This window comes from Ambystoma mexicanum, chromosome 2p, assembly GCF_040938575.1.
Source record: "Ambystoma mexicanum isolate Mex_15411 chromosome 2p, UKY_AmexF1_1, whole genome shotgun sequence".
Classification (NCBI taxonomy): Eukaryota; Metazoa; Chordata; class Amphibia; order Caudata; family Ambystomatidae; genus Ambystoma; species Ambystoma mexicanum.
This window is the reverse complement of record NC_090923.1, coordinates 253771722-253799330: the sequence shown is the minus strand read 5'-3', so window position 1 is coordinate 253799330 and position 27609 is coordinate 253771722.

Genomic DNA, 27609 nt, shown 5'->3' with positions numbered 1-27609 from the left:
TTATTTGCGAACATTTCAGGACACCGCAAGAGTTCTTAGAACACTTTCAACTTTACAATGAACAATACGGACAGCGTCTTCAGGATACCCCATACGAACATTTCAGAACACCGCGTGAGTTCTTAGAACACACCCCCATTTCGTTTATTTGTGAACATTTCATGACACCGCATGAGTTCTTAAAACACTTTCAACTTGACAACGAACAATACGGACAGCATCCTCAGAATACCCCCATTTTGTTTTTGCAAACATTTCAGGACCCCGTGTGTGTTCTTGGAACACATTCAGCTTGCCACAGAACAATTTGGACAGCGTCTTCAGGACACCCCCTACGGACATTTGAGGACACTGCGTGAGTTCTTAGAACACACCCCTATTTTGTTTATTTGCGAACATTTCAGGACACCGCGAGAGTTCTTAGAACACATTCAGCTTGCCACAGAAGAATACGACAGCGTCTTCAGGACACCCCCTACGAACATTTCAGGACACCGTGAGAGTTCTTAGAACACTTTCAACTTGACAACGAACAATGCAGACAGAGTCCTCAGAACACCCCCATTTTGTTTTTGCGAACATTTCAGGACACCGCAAGTGTTCTTAGAACACATTCAGATTGCCACAAAACAATACGGAGAGCGTCTTCAGGACACCCCTTACGAACATTTGAGGACACCGCGTGAGTTCTTAGAACACACCCCCATTTTGTTTATTTCTGAACATTTCAGGACACCGTGAGAGTTCTTAGAACACTTTCAACTTGACAGCGAACAATATGGACACCGTCCTCAGAACACCCCCATTTTGTTTACTTGCAAACATTTCAGGACACCGCAAGAGTTCTTAGAACACTTTCAACTTGACAACGAACAATACGGACAGCATCCTCAGAACACTGCCATTTTCTTTATTTGCGAACATTTCAGGACACAGCGAAAGTTTTTAGAGCTCATTCAACTTGCCATCGAACAATATGGACAGAAGTCTTCAGAACACCCCCTACGAACATTTCAGAACACCGCGAGAGTTCTTAGAACACTTTCAACTTTTCAACGAACACTACGGACAGCATACTCAGAATACCCCCATTTTGTTTTTGCGAACATTTCAGGACACCGTAAGTGTTCTTGGAACACATTCAGCTTGCCAAAGAACAATATGGACAGCGTCTTCAGGACACCCCTACGAACATTTGTGGACACTGTGTGAGTTCTTAGAACACATCCCCATTTTGTTTATTTGTGAACATTTCATGACACCGCAAGAGTTCTTAGAACACTTTCAACTTGCCAGAGAACAATCCGGACAGCGTCTTCAGGACACCCCCTACGAACATTTCAGGACACCGCGAGAGTTCTTAAAACACTTTCAACTTGACAACGAACAATATGGACAGCGTCCTCAGAACATCCCCATTTTGTTTATTTGCGAACATTTCAGGACACCGCAAGAGTTCTTAGAACACATTCAACTTGCCATTGAACAATACGGACAGCCTCTTCAGAACACCCACTACGAACATTTCAGAACACCGCGAGAGTTCTTAGAACACTTTCAACTTGACAACGAACAATACGGACAGCGTCCTCAGAACACCCCATTTTGTTTTTGCGAACATTTCAGGACACCGCGAGAGTTCTTAGAACACATTCAGCTTGCCACAGAACAATACGGAGAGCGTCTTCAGGACACCCCCTACGAACGTTTGAGGACACTGTGTGAGTTCTTAGAACACACCCCCATTTTGTTTATTTGCAAACATTTCAGGACACTGCGAGAGTTCTTAGAACACTTTCAACTTGACAATGAACAATACGGACAGCGTCCTCAGAACACCCCCATTTTGTTTTTGCGAACATTTCAGGACACTGCGAGAGTTCTTAGAACACATTCAGCTTGCCACAGAACAATACGGACAGCGTCTTCAGGACACCCCCTACGAACATTTGAGGACACTGCATGAGTTCTTAGAACACACCACCATTTTGTTTATTTGCAAACATTTCAGGACACCGCGAGAGTTCTTAGAAAACATTCAGCTTGCCACAGAACAATACGGACAGCGTCTTCAGGACACCCCCTACGAACATCTGAGGACACTGCATGAGTTCTTAGAACACACCACCATTTTGTTTATTTGCAAACATTTCAGGACACCGCGAGAGTTCTTAGAAAACATTCAGCTTGCCACAGAACAATACGGACAGCTTCTTCAGGACACCCCCTACGAACATTTCAGGACACCGTGTGAGTTCTTAGAACACAGCGTCTTCAGGGCATCCCCTACGAACATTTCAGGACACTGCGTGACTTCTTAGAACACACCCCCATTTTGTTTATTTGCGAACATTTCAGGACACCGCGAGAGTTCTTAGAACACTTTCAACTTGCCAGATAACAATATGGACAGCGTCTTCAGGACACCCCTACGAACATTTCAGGACACCGCAGGAGTTCTTAGAACACTTTCAACTTGACAACGAACAATACGGACAGCGTCCTGAGAACACCCCCATTTTGTTTATTTGCGAACGTGTCAGTACACCGCGGGAGTTCTTAGAACACTTTCAACTTGACAACGAACAATACGGACAGCGTCCTCAGAACACCCCCATTTTGTTTTTGCGAACATTTCAGGACACCGCAAGTGTTCTTAGAATACATTCAGCTTGCCACAAAACAATACGGACAGCATCTTCAGGAGACCCCCTACGAACATTTGAGGACACTATGTGACTTCTTAGAACACACCCCCATTTTGTTTATTTGCGATCATTTCAGGACGCCGCGAGAGTTCTTAGAACACTTTCAACTTGCCAGAGAACAATACGGACAGCGTCTTCAGGACACCCCCTACGAACATTTCAGGACACCGTGTGAGTTCTTAGAACACAGCGTCTTCAGGGCATCCCCTACGAACATTTCAGGACACTGCGTGACTTCTTAGAACACACCCCCATTTTGTTTATTTGCGAACATTTCAGGACACCGCGAGAGTTCTTAGAACACTTTCAACTTGCCAAATAACAATATGGACAGCGTCTTCAGGACACCCCTACGAACATTTCAGGACACCGCAGGAGTTCTTAGAACACTTTCAACTTGACAACGAACAATACGGACAGCGTCCTGAGAACACCCCCATTTTGTTTATTTGCGAACGTGTCAGTACACCGCGGGAGTTCTTAGAACACTTTCAACTTGACAACGAACAATACGGACAGCGTCCTCAGAACACCCCCATTTTGTTTTTGCGAACATTTCAGGACACCGCAAGTGTTCTTAGAATACATTCAGCTTGCCACAAAACAATACGGACAGCATCTTCAGGAGACCCCCTACGAACATTTGAGGACACTATGTGACTTCTTAGAACACACCCCCATTTTGTTTATTTGCGATCATTTCAGGACGCCGCGAGAGTTCTTAGAACACTTTCAACTTGCCAGAGAACAATACGGACAGCGTCTTCAGGACACCCCCTACGAACATTTCAGGACGCTGTGAGAGTTCTTATAACACTTTCAACTTGACAACGAACAATTCGAACAGCGTCCTGAGAACACCCCCATTTTGTTTTTGCGAACATTTCAGGACACCGCAAGTGTTCTTAGAACACATTCAGCTTGCCACAAAACAATACGGACAGCGTCTTCAGGACACCCCCTACGAACATTTGAGGACACCGCGTGAGTTCTTAGAACACACCCCCATTTTGTTTATTTCCGAACATTTCAGGACACCGTGAGAGTTCTTATAACACTTTCAACTTGACAGCGAACAATATGGACACCGTCCTCAGAACACCCCCATTTTGTTTACTTGCAAAGATTTCAAGACACCGCAAGAGTTCTTAGAACACTTTCAACTTGACAACGAACAATACGGACAGCATCCTCAGAACACTGCCATTTTCTTTATTTGCGAACATTTCAGGACACAGCGAAAGTTTTTAGAGCTCATTCAACTTGCCATCGAACAATATGGACAGAAGTCTTCAGAACACCCCCTACGAACATTTCAGAACACCGCAAGAGTTCTTAGAACACTTTCAACTTTTCAACGAACACTACGGACAGCATACTCAGAATACCCCCATTTTGTTTTTACGAACATTTCAGGACACCGTAATTGTTCTTTGAACACATTCAGCTTGCCAAAGAACAATATGGACAGCGTCTTCAGGACACCCCTACGAACATTTGAGGACAGTGTGTGAGTTCTTAGAACACACCCCCATTTTGTTTATTTGCGAACATTTCAGGACACTGCGAGTGTTCTTAGAACACATTCAGCTTGCCACAGAAAAATACGGACAGCGTCTTCAGGACACCCCCTACGAATATTTCAGGACACCGCATGAGTTCTTAGAACACTTTCAGCTTGACACAGAACAATACAGACATCGTCTTCAGGACACCCCCTACGAACATTTCAGGACACCGCATGACTTCTTAGAACAGACCCCCATTGTGTTTATTTGCGAACATTTCAGGACACCGTGAGAGTTCTTAGAACACTTTCAACTTGCCAGATAACAATACGGACATCGTCTTCAGGACACCCCCTATGAACATTTCAGGACACCGCGAGAGTTCTTACAACACTTTCAACTTGACAACAAACAATATGGCCAGCGTTCTCAGAACACCCCCATTTTGTTTATTTGCGAACATTTCAGGACACCACGAGAGTGCTTAGAACACTTTCAACTTTACAATGAACAATACCGACAGCGTCCTCAGAACACCCCCATTTTGTTTTTGCAAACATTTCAGGACACTGCGAGAGTTCTTAGAATACATTCAGCTTGCCACAGAACAATACGGACAGCGTCTTCAGGACACCCCCTATGAACATTTGAGGACACTGCATGAGTTCTTAGAACACACTACCATTTTGTTTATTTGCAAACATTTCAGGACACCGCGAGAGTTCTTAGAACACATTCAGCTTGCCAAAGAACAATACGGACAGCGTCTTCAGGACACCCCCTACGAACATTTCAGGACACTGTGTGAGTTCTTAGAACACTTTCAGCTTGCCACAGAACAATACAGACAGGGTCTTCAGGGCACCCCCTATGAACATTTTAGGTCACCGCGTGACTTCTTAGAACACATCCCCCTTTTGTTTATTTGCGAACATTTCAGGACACCGCAAGAGTTCTTAGAACACTTCCAACTTGCCAGATATCAATATGGACAGCGTCTTCAGGACACCCCCTACGAACATTTCAGGACACTGCAGGAGTTCTTAGAACACTTTCAACTTGACAACGAACAATACGGACAGCGTCCTGAGAACACCCCATTTTGTTTATTTGCGAACGCGGCAGGACACCGTGAGATTTCTTAGAACAGTTTCAACTTGACAACGAACAATACGGACAGCGTCCTCAGAACACGCCCATTTTGTTTTTGCGAACATTTCAGGACACCACGAGTGTTCTTAGAATACATTCAGCTTGCCACAAAACATTACGGACAGCGTCTTCAGGACACCTTCTACGAACATTTGAGGACACTGCTTGACTTCTTAGAACACACCCCCATTTTGTTTATTTGCGATCATTTCAGGACACCACGAGAGTTCTTAGAACACTTTCAACTTGCCAGAGAACAATACGGACAGCGGCTTCAGGACACCCCCTACGAACATTTCAGGACACCGTGAGAGTTCTTAGAACATTTTCAACTTGACAACGAACAATACGGACAGCGTCCTGAGAACACCCACATTTTGTTTATTTGTGAACATTTCAGGACACCACAAGAGTTCTTAGAACACTTTCAACTTGACAACAAACAATACGGACAGCGTCCTCAGAACACCCCCATTTTGTTTTTGCGAACATTTCAGGACACCGCATGTGTTCTTAGAACACATTCAACTTGCCACAAAACACTACGGACAGCGTCTTCAGGACATCCCCTACGAACATTTGAGGACACCGCGTGAGTTCTTAGAACACACCCCCATTTTGTTTATTACCGAACATTTCAGGACACCGTGAGAGTTCTTAGAACACTTTCAACTTGACAACGAACAATATGGACAGCGCCCTCAGAACACCCCCATTTTGTTTATTTGAAAACATTTCAGGACACCGCGAGAGGTCTTAGAACACTTTCAACTTGACAACGAACAATACGGACAGCATCCTCAGAACACCCCCATTTTGTTTATTTGCGAACATTTCAGGACACCGCGAAAGTTCTTAGAACACATTCAACTTGCCATCGAACAATACGGACAGCATCCTCAGAATACCCCCATTTTGTTCTTGCAAACATTTCATGACACTGCGAGAGTTCTTAGAACACATTCAGCTTGCCACAGAAGAATACGGACAGCGTCTTCAGGACACCCCCTACGAACATTTCAGGACACCGTCAGAGTTCTTAGAACACTTTCAACTTGACAATGAACAATACGGACAGCGTCCTCAGAACACCCCCATTTTGTTTTTGCGAACATTTCAGGACACCGCAAGTGTTCTTAGAACACATTCAGATTGCCATAAAACAATACGGACAGCGTCTTCAGGACACTCCTTACGAACATTTGAGGACACCGCGTGAGTTCTTAGAACACACCCTCATTTTGTTTATTTCTGAACATTTCAGGACACCGTGAGAGTTCTTAGAACACTTTCAACTTGACAGCGAACAATATGGACACCGTTCTCAGAACACCCCCATTTTGTTTACTTGCAAACATTTCAGGACACCGCAAGAGTTCTTAGAACACTTTCCACTTGACAACAAACAATACGGACAGCATCCTCAGAACATTGCCATTTTCTTTATTTGCGAACATTTCAGGACACAGCGAAAGTTTTTAGAGCACATTCAACTTGCCATCAAACAATATGGACAGAAGTCTTCAGAACACCCCCTACGAACATTTCAGAACACCGCGAGAGTTCTTAGAACACTTTCAACTTTTCAACGAACACTACGGACAGCATACTCAGAATACCCCCATTTTGTTTTTGCGAACATTTCAGGACACCGTAAGTGTTCTTGGAACACATTCAGCTTGCCAAAGAACAATATGGACAGCGTCTTCAGGACACCCCTACGAACATTTGAGGACACTGTGTGAGTTCTTAGAACACACCCCCATTTTGTTTATTTCTGAACATTTCAGGACACCGTGAGAGTTCTTAGAACACTTTCAACTTGACAACGAACAATACGGACATCGTCCTCAGAACACCCCATTTTGTTTTTGCGAACATTTCAGGACACCGCGAGAGTTCTTAGAACACATCCCCCTTTTGTTTATTTGCGAACATTTCAGGACACCGCAAGAGTTCTTAGAACACTTCCAACTTGCCAGATAACAATATGGACAGCGTCTTCAGGACACCCCCTACGAACATTTCAGGACACTGCAGGAGTTCTTAGAACACTTTCAACTTGACAACGAACAATACGGACAGCGTCCTGAGAACACCCCATTTTGTTTATATGCGAACGCGGCAGGACACCGTGAGATTTCTTAGAACAGTTTCAACTTGACAACGAACAATACGGACAGCGTCCTCAGAACACGCCCATTTTGTTTTTGCGAACATTTCAGGACACCACGAGTGTTCTTAGAATACATTCAGCTTGCCACAAAACATTACAGACAGCGTCTTCAGGACACCTTCTACGAACATTTGAGGACACTGCTTGACTTCTTAGAACACACCCCCATTTTGTTTATTTGCGATCATTTCAGGACACCACGAGAGTTCTTAGAACACTTTCAACTTGCCAGAGAACAATACGGACAGCGGCTTCAGGACACCCCCTACGAACATTTCAGGACACCGTGAGAGTTCTTAGAACACTTTCAACTTGACAACGAACAATACGGACAGCGTCCTGAGAACACCCACATTTTGTTTATTTGTGAACATTTCAGGACACCACAAGAGTTCTTAGAACACTTTCAACTTGACAACAAACAATACGGACAGCGTCCTCAGAACACCCCCATTTTGTTTTTGCGAACATTTCAGGACACCGCAAGTGTTCTTAGAACACATTCAACTTGCCACAAAACACTACGGACAGCGTCTTCAGGACATCCCCTACGAACATTTGAGGACACCGCGTGAGTTCTTAGAACACACCCCCATTTTGTTTATTACCGAACATTTCAGGACACCGTGAGAGTTCTTAGAACACTTTCAACTTGACAACGAACAATATGGACAGCGCCCTCAGAACACCCCCATTTTGTTTATTTGCAAACATTTCAGGACACCGCGAGAGGTCTTAGAACACTTTCAACTTGACAACGAACAATACGGACAGCATCCTCAGAACACCCCCATTTTGTTTATTTGCGTACATTTCAGGACACCGCGAAAGTTCTTAGAACACATTCAACTTGCCATCGAACAATACGGACAGCATCCTCAGAATACCCCCATTTTGTTCTTGCAAACATTTCATGACACTGCGAGAGTTCTTAGAACACATTCAGCTTGCCACAGAAGAATACGGACAGCGTCTTCAGGACACCCCCTACGAACATTTCAGGACACCGTCAGAGTTCTTAGAACACTTTCAACTTGACAATGAACAATACGGACAGCGTCCTCAGAACACCCCCATTTTGTTTTTGCGAACATTTCAGGACACCGCAAGTGTTCTTAGAACACATTCAGATTGCCATAAAACAATACGGACAGCGTCTTCAGGACACTCCTTACGAACATTTGAGGACACCGCGTGAGTTCTTAGAACACACCCCCATTTTGTTTATTTCTGAACATTTCAGGACACCGTGAGAGTTCTTAGAACACTTTCAACTTGACAGCGAACAATATGGACACCGTTCTCAGAACACCCCCATTTTGTTTACTTGCAAACATTTCAGGACACCGCAAGAGTTCTTAGAACACTTTCCACTTGACAACAAACAATACGGACAGCATCCTCAGAACATTGCCATTTTCTTTATTTGCGAACATTTCAGGACACAGCGAAAGTTTTTAGAGCACATTCAACTTGCCATCGAACAATATGGACAGAAGTCTTCAGAACACCCCCTACGAACATTTCAGAACACCGCGAGAGTTCTTAGAACACTTTCAACTTTTCAACGAACACTACGGACAGCATACTCAGAATACCCCCATTTTGTTTTTGCGAACATTTCAGGACACCGTAAGTGTTCTTGGAACACATTCAGCTTGCCAAAGAACAATATGGACAGCGTCTTCAGGACACCCCTACGAACATTTGAGGACACTGTGTGAGTTCTTAGAACACACCCCCATTTTGTTTATTTCTGAACATTTCAGGACACCGTGAGAGTTCTTAGAACACTTTCAACTTGACAACGAACAATACGGACAGCGTCCTCAGAACACCCCATTTTGTTTTTGCGAACATTTCAGGACACCGCGAGAGTTCTTAGAACACATTAAGCTTGCCACAGAACAATACGGAGAGCGTCTTCAGGACACCCCCTACGAACGTTTGAGGACACTGTGTGAGTTCTTAGAACACACCCCCATTTTGTTTATTTGCAAACATTTCAGGAAACCGCGAGAGTTCTTAGAACACTTTCAACCTGACAATGAACAATACGGACAGCGTCCTCAGAACACCCCCATTTTGTTTTTGCGAACATTTCAGGACACTGCGAGAGTTATTAGAACACATTCAGCTTTCCACAGAACAATACGGACAGCTTCTTCAGGATACCCCCTACAAACATTTGAGGACACTGCATGAGTTCTTAGAACACACCACCATGTTGTTTATTTGCAAACATTTCAGGACACCGCGAGAGTTCTTAGAAAACATTCAGCTTGCCACAGAACAATACGGACAGCGTCTTCAGGACACCCCCTACGAACATCTGAGGACACTGCATGAGTTCTTAGAACACACCACCATTTTGTTTATTTGCAAACATTTCAGGACACCACGAGAGTTCTTAGAAAACATTCAGCTTGCCACAGAACAATACGGACAGCTTCTTCAGGACACCCCCTACGAACATTTCAGGACACCGTGTGAGTTCTTAGAACACAGCGTCTTCAGGGCATCCCCTACGAACATTTCAGGACACCGCGTGATTTCTTAGAACACACCCCCATTTTGTTTATTTGCGAACATTTCAGGACACCGCGGGAGTTCTTAGAACACTTTCAACTTGCCAGATAACAATATGGACAGCGTCTTCAGGACACCCCTACGAACATTTCAGGACACCGCAGGAGTTCTTAGAACACTTTCAACTTGACAACAAACAATACAGACAGCGTCCTCAGAACACCCCCATTTTGTTTTTGCGAACATTTCAGGACACCGCAAGTGTTCTTAGAACACATTCAGCTTGCCACAAAACAATACGGACAGCGTCTTCAGGACACCCCCTACGAACATTTGAGGACACCGCGTGAGTTCTTAGAACACACCCCCATTTTGTTTATTTCCGAACATTTCAGGACACCGTGAGAGTTCTTATAACACTTTCAAATTGACAGCGAACAATATGGACACCGTCCTCAGAACACCCCCATTTTGTTTACTTGCAAACATTTCAAGACACCGCAAGAGTTCTTAGAACACTTTCAACTTGACAACGAACAATACGGACAGCATCCTCAGAACACTGCCATTTTCTTTATTTGCGAACATTTCAGGACACAGCGAAAGTTTTTAGAGCTCATTCAACTTGCCATCGAACAATATGGACAGAAGTCTTCAGAACACCCCCTACGAACATTTCAGAACACCGCGAGAGTTCTTAGAAAACTTTCAACTTTTCAACGAACACTACGGACAGCATACTCAGAATACCCCCATTTTGTTTTTGCGAACATTTCAGGACACCGTAAGTGTTCTTTGAACACATTCAGCTTGCCAAAGAACAATATGGACAGCGTCTTCAGGACACCCCTACGAACATTTGAGGACAGTGTGTGAGTTCTTAGAACACACCCCCATTTTGTTTATTTGCGAACATTTCAGGACACTGCAAGTGTTCTTAGAACACATTCAGCTTGCCACAGAACAATACGGACAGCGTCTTCAGGATACCCCATACGAACATTTCAGAACACCGCGTGAGTTCTTAGAACACACCCCCATTCTGTTTATTTGTGAACATTTCATGACACCGCAAGAGTTCTTAGAACACTTTCAACTTGCCAGAGAACAATCCAGACAGCGTCTTCAGGCCACCCCCTACGAACATTTCAGGACACCGCGAGAGTTCTTAAAACACTTTCAACTTGACAACGAACAATATGCACAGCGTCCTCAGAACATCCCCATTTTGTTTATTTGCGAACATTTCAGGACACCGCAAGATTTCTTAGAACACATTCAACTTGCCATTGAACAATACGGACAGCCTCTTCAGAACACCCCCTACGAACATTTCAGAACACCACGAGAGTTCTTAGAACACTTTCAACTTGACAACGAATAATACAGACAGCGTCCTCAGAACACCCCATTTTGTTTATGCGAACATTTCAGGACACCGCGAGAGTTCTTAGAACACATTCAGCTTGCCACAGAACTATATGGAGAACGTCTTCAGGAAACCCCCTACGAACGTTTGAGGACACTGTGTGAGTTCTTAGAACACACCCCCATTTTGTTTATTTGCAAACATTTCAGGACACCGCGAGAGTTCTTAGAACACTTTCAACTTGACAATGAACAATACGGACAGCGTCTTCAGGACACCCCCTACGAACATTTCAGGACACCGTCAGAGTTCTTAGAACACTTTCAACTTGACAATGAACAATACGGACAGCGTCCTCAGAACACCCCCATTTTGTTTTTGCGAACATTTCAGGACACCGCAAGTGTTCTTAGAACACATTCAGATTGCCATAAAACAATACGGACAGCGTCTTCAGGACACTCCTTACGAACATTTGAGGACACCGCGTGAGTTCTTAGAACACACCCCCATTTTGTTTATTTATGAACATTTCAGGACACCGTGAGAGTTCTTAGAACACTTTCAACTTGACAGCGAACAATATGGACACCGTTCTCAGAACACCCCCATTTTGTTTACTTGCAAACATTTCAGGACACCGCAAGAGTTCTTAGAACACTTTCCACTTGACAACAAACAATACGGACAGCATCCTCAGAACATTGCCATTTTCTTTATTTGCGAACATTTCAGGACACAGCGAAAGTTTTTAGAGCACATTCAACTTGCCATCGAACAATATGGACAGAAGTCTTCAGAACACCCCCTACGAACATTTCAGAACACCGCGAGAGTTCTTAGAACACTTTCAACTTTTCAACGAACACTACGGACAGCATACTCAGAATACCCCCATTTTGTTTTTGCGAACATTTCAGGACACCGTAAGTGTTCTTGGAACACATTCAGCTTGCCAAAGAACAATATGGACAGCGTCTTCAGGACACCCCTACGAACATTTGAGGACACTGTGTGAGTTCTTAGAACACACCCCCATTTTGTTTATTTCTGAACATTTCAGGACACCGTGAGAGTTCTTAGAACACTTTCAACTTGACAACGAACAATACGGACAGCGTCCTCAGAACACCCCATTTTGTTTTTGCGAACATTTCAGGACACCGCGAGAGTTCTTAGAACACATCCCCCTTTTGTTTATTTGCGAACATTTCAGGACACCGCAAGAGTTCTTAGAACACTTCCAACTTGCCAGATAACAATATGGACAGCGTCTTCAGGACACCCCCTACGAACATTTCAGGACACTGCAGGAGTTCTTAGAACACTTTCAACTTGACAACGAACAATACGGACAGCGTCCTGAGAACACCCCATTTTGTTTATATGCGAACGCGGCAGGACACCGTGAGATTTCTTAGAACAGTTTCAACTTGACAACGAACAATACGGACAGCGTCCTCAGAACACGCCCATTTTGTTTTTGCGAACATTTCAGGACACCACGAGTGTTCTTAGAATACATTCAGCTTGCCACAAAACATTACAGACAGCGTCTTCAGGACACCTTCTACGAACATTTGAGGACACTGCTTGACTTCTTAGAACACACCCCCATTTTGTTTATTTGCGATCATTTCAGGACACCACGAGAGTTCTTAGAACACTTTCAACTTGCCAGAGAACAATACGGACAGCGGCTTCAGGACACCCCCTACGAACATTTCAGGACACCGTGAGAGTTCTTAGAACACTTTCAACTTGACAACGAACAATACGGACAGCGTCCTGAGAACACCCACATTTTGTTTATTTGTGAACATTTCAGGACACCACAAGAGTTCTTAGAACACTTTCAACTTGACAACAAACAATACGGACAGCGTCCTCAGAACACCCCCATTTTGTTTTTGCGAACATTTCAGGACACCGCAAGTGTTCTTAGAACACATTCAACTTGCCACAAAACACTACGGACAGCGTCTTCAGGACATCCCCTACGAACATTTGAGGACACCGCGTGAGTTCTTAGAACACACCCCCATTTTGTTTATTACCGAACATTTCAGGACACCGTGAGAGTTCTTAGAACACTTTCAACTTGACAACGAACAATATGGACAGCGCCCTCAGAACACCCCCATTTTGTTTATTTGCAAACATTTCAGGACACCGCGAAAGTTCTTAGAACACATTCAACTTGCCATCGAACAATACGGACAGCATCCTCAGAATACCCCCATTTTGTTCTTGCAAACATTTCATGACACTGCGAGAGTTCTTAGAACACATTCAGCTTGCCACAGAAGAATACGGACAGCGTCTTCAGGACACCCCCTACGAACATTTCAGGACACCGTCAGAGTTCTTAGAACACTTTCAACTTGACAATGAACAATACGGACAGCGTCCTCAGAACACCCCCATTTTGTTTTTGCGAACATTTCAGGACACCGCAAGTGTTCTTAGAACACATTCAGATTGCCATAAAACAATACGGACAGCGTCTTCAGGACACTCCTTACGAACATTTGAGGACACCGCGTGAGTTCTTAGAACACACCCCCATTTTGTTTATTTCTGAACATTTCAGGACACCGTGACAGTTCTTAGAACACTTTCAACTTGACAGCGAACAATATGGACACCGTTCTCAGAACACCCCCATTTTGTTTACTTGCAAACATTTCAGGACACCGCAAGAGTTCTTAGAACACTTTCCACTTGACAACAAACAATACGGACAGCATCCTCAGAACATTGCCATTTTCTTTATTTGCGAACATTTCAGGACACAGCGAAAGTTTTTAGAGCACATTCAACTTGCCATCGAACAATATGGACAGAAGTCTTCAGAACACCCCCTACGAACATTTCAGAACACCGCGAGAGTTCTTAGAACACTTTCAACTTTTCAACGAACACTACGGACAGCATACTCAGAATACCCCCATTTTGTTTTTGCGAACATTTCAGGACACCGTAAGTGTTCTTGGAACACATTCAGCTTGCCAAAGAACAATATGGACAGCGTCTTCAGGACACCCCTACGAACATTTGAGGACACTGTGTGAGTTCTTAGAACACACCCCCATTTTGTTTATTTCTGAACATTTCAGGACACCGTGAGAGTTCTTAGAACACTTTCAACTTGACAACGAACAATACGGACAGCGTCCTCAGAACACCCCATTTTGTTTTTGCGAACATTTCAGGACACCGCGAGAGTTCTTAGAACACATTAAGCTTGCCACAGAACAATACGGAGAGCGTCTTCAGGACACCCCCTATGAACGTTTGAGGACACTGTGTGAGTTCTTAGAACACACCCCCATTTTGTTTATTTGCAAACATTTCAGGAAACCGCGAGAGTTCTTAGAACACTTTCAACCTGACAATGAACAATACGGACAGCGTCCTCAGAACACCCCCATTTTGTTTTTGCGAACATTTCAGGACACTGCGAGAGTTATTAGAACACATTCAGCTTTCCACAGAACAATACGGACAGCTTCTTCAGGACACCCCCTACAAACATTTGAGGACACTGCATGAGTTCTTAGAACACACCACCATTTTGTTTATTTGCAAACATTTCAGGACACCGCGAGAGTTCTTAGAAAACATTCAGCTTGCCACAGAACAATACGGACAGCGTCTTCAGGACACCCCCTACGAACATCTGAGGACACTGCATGAGTTCTTAGAACACACCACCATTTTGTTTATTTGCAAACATTTCAGGACACCACGAGAGTTCTTAGAAAACATTCAGCTTGCCACAGAACAATACGGACAGCTTCTTCAGGACACCCCCTACGAACATTTCAGGACACCGTGTGAGTTCTTAGAACACAGCGTCTTCAGGGCATCCCCTACGAACATTTCAGGACACCGCGTGATTTCTTAGAACACACCCCCATTTTGTTTATTTGCGAACATTTCAGGACACCGCGAGAGTTCTTAGAACACTTTCAACTTGCCAGATAACAATATGGACAGCGTCTTCAGGACACCCCTACGAACATTTCAGGACACCGCAGGAGTTCTTAGAACACTTTCAACTTGACAACGAACAATACGGACAGCGTCCTGAGAACACCCCCATTTTGTTTATTTGCGAACGTGTCAGGACACCGCGGGAGTTCTTAGAACACTTTCAACTTGACAACGAACAATACGGACAGCGTCCTGAGAACACACCCATTTTGTTTTTGCGAACATTGCAGGACACCGCAAGTTTTCTTAGAATACATTCAGCTTGCCACAAAACAATACGGACAGCATCTTCAGGACACCCCCTACGAACATTTGAGGACACTGCGTGACTTCTTAGAACACACCCCCATTTTGTTTATTTGCGATCATTTCAGGACGCCGCAAGAGTTCTTAAAACACTTTCAACTTGCCAGAGAACAATACGGACAGCGTCTTCAGGACACCCCCTACGAACATTTCAGGACGCCGTGAGAGTTCTTATAACACTTTCAACTTGACAACGAACAATTCGAACAGCGTCCTGAGAACACCCCCATTTTGTTTATTTGTGAACATTTCAGGATACCGCAAGAGTTCTTATAACACTTTCAACTTGACAACAAACAATACAGACAGCGTCCTCAGAACACCCCCATTTTGTTTTTGCGAACATTTCAGGACACCGCAAGTGTTCTTAGAACACATTCAGCTTGCCACAAAACAATACGGACAGCGTCTTCAGGACACCCCCTACGAACATTTGAGGACACCGCGTGAGTTCTTAGAACACACCCCCATTTTGTTTATTTCCGAACATTTCAGGACACCGTGAGAGTTCTTATAACACTTTCAAATTGACAGCGAACAATATGGACACCGTCCTCAGAACACCCCCATTTTGTTTACTTGCAAACATTTCAAGACACCGCAAGAGTTCTTAGAACACTTTCAACTTGACAACGAACAATACGGACAGCATCCTCAGAACACTGCCATTTTCTTTATTTGCGAACATTTCAGGACACAGCGAAAGTTTTTAGAGCTCATTCAACTTGCCATCGAACAATATGGACAGAAGTCTTCAGAACACCCCCTACGAACATTTCAGAACACCGCGAGAGTTCTTAGAAAACTTTCAACTTTTCAACGAACACTACGGACAGCATACTCAGAATACCCCCATTTTGTTTTTGCGAACATTTCAGGACACCGTAAGTGTTCTTTGAACACATTCAGCTTGCCAAAGAACAATATGGACAGCGTCTTCAGGACACCCCTACGAACATTTGAGGACAGTGTGTGAGTTCTTAGAACACACCCCCATTTTGTTTATTTGCGAACATTTCAGGACACTGCAAGTGTTCTTAGAACACATTCAGCTTGCCACAGAACAATACGGACAGCGTCTTCAGGATACCCCATACGAACATTTCAGAACACCGCGTGAGTTCTTAGAACACACCCCCATTCTGTTTATTTGTGAACATTTCATGACACCGCAAGAGTTCTTAGAACACTTTCAACTTGCCAGAGAACAATCCAGACAGCGTCTTCAGGCCACCCCCTACGAACATTTCAGGACACCGCGAGAGTTCTTAAAACACTTTCAACTTGACAACGAACAATATGCACAGCGTCCTCAGAACATCCCCATTTTGTTTATTTGCGAACATTTCAGGACACCGCAAGATTTCTTAGAACACATTCAACTTGCCATTGAACAATACGGACAGCCTCTTCAGAACACCCCCTACGAACATTTCAGAACACCACGAGAGTTCTTAGAACACTTTCAACTTGACAACGAATAATACAGACAGCGTCCTCAGAACACCCCATTTTGTTTATGCGAACATTTCAGGACACCGCGAGAGTTCTTAGAACACATTCAGCTTGCCACAGAACTATATGGAGAACGTCTTCAGGAAACCCCCTACGAACGTTTGAGGACACTGTGTGAGTTCTTAGAACACACCCCCATTTTGTTTATTTGCAAACATTTCAGGACACCGCGAGAGTTCTTAGAACACTTTCAACTTGACAATGAACAATACGGACAGCGTCTTCAGGACACCCCCTACGAACATTTCAGGACACCGTCAGAGTTCTTAGAACACTTTCAACTTGACAATGAACAATACGGACAGCGTCCTCAGAACACCCCCATTTTGTTTTTGCGAACATTTCAGGACACCGCAAGTGTTCTTAGAACACATTCAGATTGCCATAAAACAATACGGACAGCGTCTTCAGGACACTCCTTACGAACATTTGAGGACACCGCGTGAGTTCTTAGAACACACCCCCATTTTGTTTATTTATGAACATTTCAGGACACCGTGAGAGTTCTTAGAACACTTTCAACTTGACAGCGAACAATATGGACACCGTTCTCAGAACACCCCCATTTTGTTTACTTGCAAACATTTCAGGACACCGCAAGAGTTCTTAGAACACTTTCCACTTGACAACAAACAATACGGACAGCATCCTCAGAACATTGCCATTTTCTTTATTTGCGAACATTTCAGGACACAGCGAAAGTTTTTAGAGCACATTCAACTTGCCATCGAACAATATGGACAGAAGTCTTCAGAACACCCCCTACGAACATTTCAGAACACCGCGAGAGTTCTTAGAACACTTTCAACTTTTCAACGAACACTACGGACAGCATACTCAGAATACCCCCATTTTGTTTTTGCGAACATTTCAGGACACCGTAAGTGTTCTTGGAACACATTCAGCTTGCCAAAGAACAATATGGACAGCGTCTTCAGGACACCCCTACGAACATTTGAGGACACTGTGTGAGTTCTTAGAACACACCCCCATTTTGTTTATTTCTGAACATTTCAGGACACCGTGAGAGTTCTTAGAACACTTTCAACTTGACAACGAACAATACGGACAGCGTCCTCAGAACACCCCATTTTGTTTTTGCGAACATTTCAGGACACCGCGAGAGTTCTTAGAACACATCCCCCTTTTGTTTATTTGCGAACATTTCAGGACACCGCAAGAGTTCTTAGAACACTTCCAACTTGCCAGATAACAATATGGACAGCGTCTTCAGGACACCCCCTACGAACATTTCAGGACACTGCAGGAGTTCTTAGAACACTTTCAACTTGACAACGAACAATACGGACAGCGTCCTGAGAACACCCCATTTTGTTTATATGCGAACGCGGCAGGACACCGTGAGATTTCTTAGAACAGTTTCAACTTGACAACGAACAATACGGACAGCGTCCTCAGAACACGCCCATTTTGTTTTTGCGAACATTTCAGGACACCACGAGTGTTCTTAGAATACATTCAGCTTGCCACAAAACATTACAGACAGCGTCTTCAGGACACCTTCTACGAACATTTGAGGACACTGCTTGACTTCTTAGAACACACCCCCATTTTGTTTATTTGCGATCATTTCAGGACACCACGAGAGTTCTTAGAACACTTTCAACTTGCCAGAGAACAATACGGACAGCGGCTTCAGGACACCCCCTACGAACATTTCAGGACACCGTGAGAGTTCTTAGAACACTTTCAACTTGACAACGAACAATACGGACAGCGTCCTGAGAACACCCACATTTTGTTTATTTGTGAACATTTCAGGACACCACAAGAGTTCTTAGAACACTTTCAACTTGACAACAAACAATACGGACAGCGTCCTCAGAACACCCCCATTTTGTTTTTGCGAACATTTCAGGACACCGCAAGTGTTCTTAGAACACATTCAACTTGCCACAAAACACTACGGACAGCGTCTTCAGGACATCCCCTACGAACATTTGAGGACACCGCGTGAGTTCTTAGAACACACCCCCATTTTGTTTATTACCGAACATTTCAGGACACCGTGAGAGTTCTTAGAACACTTTCAACTTGACAACGAACAATATGGACAGCGCCCTCAGAACACCCCCATTTTGTTTATTTGCAAACATTTCAGGACACCGCGAAAGTTCTTAGAACACATTCAACTTGCCATCGAACAATACGGACAGCATCCTCAGAATACCCCCATTTTGTTCTTGCAAACATTTCATGACACTGCGAGAGTTCTTAGAACACATTCAGCTTGCCACAGAAGAATACGGACAGCGTCTTCAGGACACCCCCTACGAACATTTCAGGACACCGTCAGAGTTCTTAGAACACTTTCAACTTGACAATGAACAATACGGACAGCGTCCTCAGAACACTCCCATTTTGTTTTTGCGAACATTTCAGGACACCGCAAGTGTTCTTAGAACACATTCAGATTGCCATAAAACAATACGGACAGCGTCTTCAGGACACTCCTTACGAACATTTGAGGACACCGCGTGAGTTCTTAGAACACACCCCCATTTTGTTTATTTCTGAACATTTCAGGACACCGTGACAGTTCTTAGAACACTTTCAACTTGACAGCGAACAATATGGACACCGTTCTCAGAACACCCCCATTTTGTTTACTTGCAAACATTTCAGGACACCGCAAGAGTTCTTAGAACACTTTCCACTTGACAACAAACAATACGGACAGCATCCTCAGAACATTGCCATTTTCTTTATTTGCGAACATTTCAGGACACAGCGAAAGTTTTTAGAGCACATTCAACTTGCCATCGAACAATATGGACAGAAGTCTTCAGAACACCCCCTACGAACATTTCAGAACACCGCGAGAGTTCTTAGAACACTTTCAACTTTTCAACGAACACTACGGACAGCATACTCAGAATACCCCCATTTTGTTTTTGCGAACATTTCAGGACACCGTAAGTGTTCTTGGAACACATTCAGCTTGCCAAAGAACAATATGGACAGCGTCTTCAGGACACCCCTACGAACATTTGAGGACACTGTGTGAGTTCTTAGAACACACCCCCATTTTGTTTATTTCTGAACATTTCAGGACACCGTGAGAGTTCTTAGAACACTTTCAACTTGACAACGAACAATACGGACAGCGTCCTCAGAACACCCCATTTTGTTTTTGCGAACATTTCAGGACACCGCGAGAGTTCTTAGAACACATTAAGCTTGCCACAGAACAATACGGAGGGCGTCTTCAGGACACCCCCTACGAACGTTTGAGGACACTGTGTGAGTTCTTAGAACACACCCCCATTTTGTTTATTTGCAAACATTTCAGGAAACCGCGAGAGTTCTTAGAACACTTTCAACCTGACAATGAACAATACGGACAGCGTCCTCAGAACACCCCCATTTTGTTTTTGCGAACATTTCAGGACACTGCGAGAGTTATTAGAACACATTCAGCTTTCCACAGAACAATACGGACAGCTTCTTCAGGACACCCCCTACAAACATTTGAGGACACTGCATGAGTTCTTAGAACACACCACCATTTTGTTTATTTGCAAACATTTCAGGACACCGCGAGAGTTCTTAGAAAACATTCAGCTTGCCACAGAACAATACGGACAGCGTCTTCAGGACACCCCCTACGAACATCTGAGGACACTGCATGAGTTCTTAGAACACACCACCATTTTGTTTATTTGCAAACATTTCAGGACACCACGAGAGTTCTTAGAAAACATTCAGCTTGCCACAGAACAATACGGACAGCTTCTTCAGGACACCCCCTACGAACATTTCAGGACACCGTGTGAGTTCTTAGAACACAGCGTCTTCAGGGCATCCCCTACGAACATTTCAGGACACCGCGTGATTTCTTAGAACACACCCCCATTTTGTTTATTTGCGAACATTTCAGGACACCGCGAGAGTTCTTAGAACACTTTCAACTTGCCAGATAACAATATGGACAGCGTCTTCAGGACACCCCTACGAACATTTCAGGACACCGCAGGAGTTCTTAGAACACTTTCAACTTGACAACGAACAATACGGACAGCGTCCTGAGAACACCCCCATTTTGTTTATTTGCGAACGTGTCAGGACACCGCGGGAGTTCTTAGAACACTTTCAACTTGACAACGAACAATACGGACAGCGTCCTGAGAACACACCCATTTTGTTTTTGCGAACATTTCAGGACACCGCAAGTGTTCTTAGAATACATTCAGCTTGCCACAAAACAATACGGACAGCATCTTCAGGACACCCCCTACGAACATTTGAGGACACTGCGTGACTTCTTAGAACACACCCCCATTTTGTTTATTTGCGATCATTTCAGGACGCCGCAAGAGTTCTTAAAACACTTTCAACTTGCCAGAGAACAATACGGACAGCGTCTTCAGGACACCCCCTACGAACATTTCAGGACGCCGTGAGAGTTCTTATAACACTTTCAACTTGACAACGAACAATTCGAACAGCGTCCTGAGAACACCCCCATTTTGCTTATTTGTGAACATTTCAGGATACCGCAAGAGTTCTTATAACACTTTCAACTTGACAACAAACAATACAGACAGCGTCCTCAGAACACCCCCATTTTGTTTTTGCGAACATTTCAGGACACCGCAAGTGTTCTTAGAACACATTCAGCTTGCCACAAAACAATACGGACAGCGTCTTCAGGACACCCCCTACGAACATTTGAGGACACCGCGTGAGTTCTTAGAACACACCCCCATTTTGTTTATTTCCGAACATTTCAGGACACCGTGAGAGTTCTTATAACACTTTCAAATTGACAGCGAACAATATGGACACCGTCCTCAGAACACCCCCATTTTGTTTACTTGCAAACATTTCAAGACACCGCAAGAGTTCTTAGAACACTTTCAACTTGACAACGAACAATACGGACAGCATCCTCAGAACACTGCCATTTTCTTTATTTGCGAACATTTCAGGACACAGCGAAAGTTTTTAGAGCTCATTCAACTTGCCATCGAACAATATGGACAGAAGTCTTCAGAACACCCCCTACGAACATTTCAGAACACCGCGAGAGTTCTTAGAAAACTTTCAACTTTTCAACGAACACTACGGACAGCATACTCAGAATACCCCCATTTTGTTTTTGCGAACATTTCAGGACACCGTAAGTGTTCTTTGAACACATTCAGCTTGCCAAAGAACAATATGGACAGCGTCTTCAGGACACCCCTACGAACATTTGAGGACAGTGTGTGAGTTCTTAGAACACACCCCCATTTTGTTTATTTGCGAACATTTCAGGACACTGCAAGTGTTCTTAGAACACATTCAGCTTGCCACAGAACAATACGGACAGCGTCTTCAGGATACCCCATACGAACATTTCAGAACACCGCGTGAGTTCTTAGAACACACCCCCATTCTGTTTATTTGTGAACATTTCATGACACCGCAAGAGTTCTTAGAACACTTTCAACTTGCCAGAGAACAATCCAGACAGCGTCTTCAGGCCACCCCCTACGAACATTTCAGGACACCGCGAGAGTTCTTAAAACACTTTCAACTTGACAACGAACAATATGCACAGCGTCCTCAGAACATCCCCATTTTGTTTATTTGCGAACATTTCAGGACACCGCAAGATTTCTTAGAACACATTCAACTTGCCATTGAACAATACGGACAGCCTCTTCAGAACACCCCCTACGAACATTTCAGAACACCACGAGAGTTCTTAGAACACTTTCAACTTGACAACGAATAATACAGACAGCGTCCTCAGAACACCCCATTTTGTTTATGCGAACATTTCAGGACACCGCGAGAGTTCTTAGAACACATTCAGCTTGCCACAGAACTATATGGAGAACGTCTTCAGGAAACCCCCTACGAACGTTTGAGGACACTGTGTGAGTTCTTAGAACACACCCCCATTTTGTTTATTTGCAAACATTTCAGGACACCGCGAGAGTTCTTAGAACACTTTCAACTTGACAATGAACAATATGGACAGCGTCCTCAGAACACCCCCATTTTGTTTTTGCGAACATTTCAGGACACTGCGAGAGTTCTTAGAACACATTCAGCTTGCCACAGAACAATACGGACAGCGTCTTCAGGACACCCCCTACGAACATTTGAGGACACTGCATGAGTTCTTAGAACACACCACCATTTTGTTTATTTGCAAACATTTCAGGACACCGCGAGAGTTCTTAGAAAACATTCAGCTTGCCACAGAACAATATGGACAGCGTCTTCAGGACACCCCCTACGAACATCTGACGACACTGCATGAGTTCTTAGAACACACCACCATTTTGTTTATTTGCAAACATTTCAGGACACCGCGAGAGTTCTTAGAAAACATTCAGCTTGCCACAGAACAATACGGACAGCGTCTTCAGGACACCCCCTACGAACATTTCAGGACACCGTGTGAGTTCTTAGAACACTTTCAGCTTGCCACAGAACAATACAGACAGCGTCTTCAGGGCATCCCCTACGAACATTTCAGGACACTGCGTGACTTCTTAGAACACACCCCCATTTTGTTTATTTGCGAACATTTCAGGACACCGCGAGAGTTCTTAGAACACTTTCAACTTGCCAGATAACAATATGGACAGCGTCTTCAGGACACCCCTACGAACATTTCAGGACACCGCAGGAGTTCTTAGAACACTTTCAACTTGACAACGAACAATACGGACAGCGTCCTGAGAACACCCCCATTTTGTTTATTTGCGAACGTGTCAGGACACCGCGAGAGTTCTTAGAACACTTTCAACTTGACAACGAACAAAACGGACAGCGTCCTCAGAACACCCCCATTTTGTTTTTGCGAACATTTCAGGACACCGCGAGTGTTCTTAGAATACATTCAGCTTGCCACAAAACAATACGGACAGCATCTTCAGGACACCCCCTAAGAACATTTGAGGACACTGCGTGACTTCTTAGAACACACCCCCATTTTGTTTATTTGCGATCATTTCAGGACGCCGCGAGAGTTCTTAGAACACTTTCAACTTGCCAGAGAACAATACGGACAGCGTCTTCAGGACACCCCCTACGAACATTTCAGGACGCCGTGAGAGTTCTTATAACACTTTCAACTTGACAACGAACAATACGAACAGCGTCCTGAGAACACCCCCATTTTGTTTATTTGTGAATATTTCAGGACACCGCAAGAGTTCTTAGAACACTTTCAACTTGACAACAAACAATACGGACAGCGTCCTCAGAACACCCCCATTTTGTTTTTGCGAACATTTCAGTACACCGCAAGTGTTCTTAGAACACGTTCAGCTTGCCACAAAACAATACGGACAGCGTCTTCAGGACACCCCCTACGAACATTTGAGGACACCGCGTGAGTTCTTAGAACACACCCCCATTTTGTTTATTTCCGAACATTTCAGGACACCGTGAGAGTTCTTATAACACTTTCAACTTGACAGCGAACAATATGGACACCGTCCTCAGAACACCCCCATTTTGTTTACTTGCAAACATTTCAGGACACCGCAAGAGTTCTTAGAACACTTTCCACTTGACAACAAACAATACGGACAGCATCCTCAGAACATTGCCATTTTCTTTATTTGCGAACATTTCAGGACACAGCGAAAGTTTTTAGAGCACATTCAACTTGCCATCGAACAATATGGACAGAAGTCTTCAGAACACCCCCTACGAACATTTCAGAACACCGCGAGAGTTCTTAGAACACTTTCAACTTTTCAACGAACACTACGGACAGCATACTCAGAATACCCCCATTTTGTTTTTGCGAACATTTCAGGACACCGTAAGTGTTCTTGGAACACATTCAGCTTGCCAAAGAACAATATGGACAGCGTCTTCAGGACACCCCTACGAACATTTGAGGACACTGTGTGAGTTCTTAGAACACACCCCCATTTTGTTTATTTCTGAACATTTCAGGACACCGTGAGAGTTCTTAGAACACTTTCAACTTGACAACGAACAATACGGACAGCGTCCTCAGAACACCCCATTTTGTTTTTGCGAACATTTCAGGACACCGCGAGAGTTCTTAGAACACATTAAGCTTGCCACAGAACAATACGGAGAGCGTCTTCAGGACACCCCCTACGAACGTTTGAGGACACTGTGTGAGTTCTTAGAACACACCCCCATTTTGTTTATTTGCAAACATTTCAGGAAACCGCGAGAGTTCTTAGAACACTTTCAACCTGACAATGAACAATACGGACAGCGTCCTCAGAACACCCCCATTTTGTTTTTGCGAACATTTCAGGACACTGCGAGAGTTATTAGAACACATTCAGCTTTCCACAGAACAATACGGACAGCTTCTTCAGGATACCCCCTACAAACATTTGAGGACACTGCATGAGTTCTTAGAACACACCACCATGTTGTTTATTTGCAAACATTTCAGGACACCGCGAGAGTTCTTAGAAAACATTCAGCTTGCCACAGAACAATACGGACAGCGTCTTCAGGACACCCCCTACGAACATCTGAGGACACTGCATGAGTTCTTAGAACACACCACCATTTTGTTTATTTGCAAACATTTCAGGACACCACGAGAGTTCTTAGAAAACATTCAGCTTGCCACAGAACAATACGGACAGCTTCTTCAGGACACCCCCTACGAACATTTCAGGACACCGTGTGAGTTCTTAGAACACAGCGTCTTCAGGGCATCCCCTACGAACATTTCAGGACACCGCGTGATTTCTTAGAACACACCCCCATTTTGTTTATTTGCGAACATTTCAGGACACCGCGGGAGTTCTTAGAACACTTTCAACTTGCCAGATAACAATATGGACAGCGTCTTCAGGACACCCCTACGAACATTTCAGGACACCGCAGGAGTTCTTAGAACACTTTCAACTTGACAACAAACAATACAGACAGCGTCCTCAGAACACCCCCATTTTGTTTTTGCGAACATTTCAGGACACCGCAAGTGTTCTTAGAACACATTCAGCTTGCCACAAAACAATACGGACAGCGTCTTCAGGACACCCCCTACGAACATTTGAGGACACCGCGTGAGTTCTTAGAACACACCCCCATTTTGTTTATTTCCGAACATTTCAGGACACCGTGAGAGTTCTTATAACACTTTCAAATTGACAGCGAACAATATGGACACCGTCCTCAGAACACCCCCATTTTGTTTACTTGCAAACATTTCAAGACACCGCAAGAGTTCTTAGAACACTTTCAACTTGACAACGAACAATACGGACAGCATCCTCAGAACACTGCCATTTTCTTTATTTGCGAACATTTCAGGACACAGCGAAAGTTTTTAGAGCTCATTCAACTTGCCATCGAACAATATGGACAGAAGTCTTCAGAACACCCCCTACGAACATTTCAGAACACCGCGAGAGTTCTTAGAAAACTTTCAACTTTTCAACGAACACTACGGACAGCATACTCAGAATACCCCCATTTTGTTTTTGCGAACATTTCAGGACACCGTAAGTGTTCTTTGAACACATTCAGCTTGCCAAAGAACAATATGGACAGCGTCTTCAGGACACCCCTACGAACATTTGAGGACAGTGTGTGAGTTCTTAGAACACACCCCCATTTTGTTTATTTGCGAACATTTCAGGACACTGCAAGTGTTCTTAGAACACATTCAGCTTGCCACAGAACAATACGGACAGCGTCTTCAGGATACCCCATACGAACATTTCAGAACACCGCGTGAGTTCTTAGAACACACCCCCATTCTGTTTATTTGTGAACATTTCATGACACCGCAAGAGTTCTTAGAACACTTTCAACTTGCCAGAGAACAATCCAGACAGCGTCTTCAGGCCACCCCCTACGAACATTTCAGGACACCGCGAGAGTTCTTAAAACACTTTCAACTTGACAACGAACAATATGCACAGCGTCCTCAGAACATCCCCATTTTGTTTATTTGCGAACATTTCAGGACACCGCAAGATTTCTTAGAACACATTCAACTTGCCATTGAACAATACGGACAGCCTCTTCAGAACACCCCCTACGAACATTTCAGAACACCACGAGAGTTCTTAGAACACTTTCAACTTGACAACGAATAATACAGACAGCGTCCTCAGAACACCCCATTTTGTTTATGCGAACATTTCAGGACACCGCGAGAGTTCTTAGAACACATTCAGCTTGCCACAGAACTATATGGAGAACGTCTTCAGGAAACCCCCTACGAACGTTTGAGGACACTGTGTGAGTTCTTAGAACACACCCCCATTTTGTTTATTTGCAAACATTTCAGGACACCGCGAGAGTTCTTAGAACACTTTCAACTTGACAATGAACAATACGGACAGCGTCTTCAGGACACCCCCTACG